A 957-nucleotide genomic window follows, 5' to 3' on the forward strand; every position below is an offset into this window, starting at 1 on the left:
AGAGAGAGAGAGAGAGAGAGAGAGAGAGAGAGAGAGAGAGAGAGAAGAGTTCATGCCGAGAAGAGTTCATACCCAAGGACACATTATTTCGGTACGCTTGTGCGAGTGAGCTTTTCATGGTTGTGTGTGAAGAGAGTGCATGTCTGTGTTAAAGCGAAATCTGTGTATGTTCATCTAATGTTTTCCCGTGAATCAATAAAGTTTCTCTTCTCTTTTCTTCCTTTCTCTCTTCTCTTCCTTGGGTGATTGGCGGGTGCTCTGGTGTGGTTTGCTTCTTCTTCTTCTTTCCAATCAAAAATCTATCGGGGTTTTTTGTGTTTGTTACTCTCTTGTAACACCTCTAACCTTCGGCACTTATATGACCTTATTGTGTTGCAAGTGCCGTAAAACACTTACTAAAATTAAAACTCTTCCCTTTTCTTCTCTTCCCTTCCTTTCCCTTCCCTTCTCTTCTCTCTTCTTCCCTTCCCTCCTCATCCCTTCCCTAATTCTCTTCCCTTCTCTTCCTTTCCCTTTTCTTCCTTTCCCTTCTCTTCCTTTCCCTTCCCTTCTCTTCCCTTCTTTTCTTTTCCCTTCCCTTCTCTTCCCTTCTCTTCCTTTCCCTTCCCTTCTCTTCCCTTCTCTTCCTTTCCCTTCCCTTCTCTTCTCTCCTCTTCCCTTCCCTTCCCTTCTCTACTCTCCTCTTCCCTTCCCTTCCCTTCTCTTCTCTCCCCTTCCCTTCCCTTTCCTTCCCTTCCCTTCTAGTCCTCTTCCCTTCCCTTCCCTTCCCTTCCCTTCCCTTCCCTTCTCTTCCCTTCCCTTCTCTTCTCTTCCATTCTCTTCCCTTCCTTACTCTTCCCTTCCCTTCCCTTCCCTTCCCTTCCCTTCCCTTCCCTTCCCTTCTCTTCCCTTCCCTTCTCTTCTCTTCCATTCTCTTCCCTTCCCTTCCCTTCTCTTCCCTTCCCTTCCCTTCCCTTC

At 46.8% G+C, this 957-nt stretch overlaps 1 protein-coding gene across 1 annotated transcript in view; it reads left to right on the forward strand.

The window, feature by feature from the left end:
- LOC106012081 (cholesterol 7-desaturase) overlaps positions 1-957 on the forward strand; it is a gene marked incomplete at its 3' end in the record, with an annotated part of 24,878 nt that overhangs the window by 22,881 nt on the left and 1,040 nt on the right.

The sequence above is a fragment of the Aplysia californica genome, unplaced genomic scaffold (assembly GCF_000002075.1).
Source record: "Aplysia californica isolate F4 #8 unplaced genomic scaffold, AplCal3.0 scaffold00255, whole genome shotgun sequence".
Lineage (NCBI taxonomy): Eukaryota > Metazoa > Mollusca > Gastropoda > Aplysiida > Aplysiidae > Aplysia > Aplysia californica.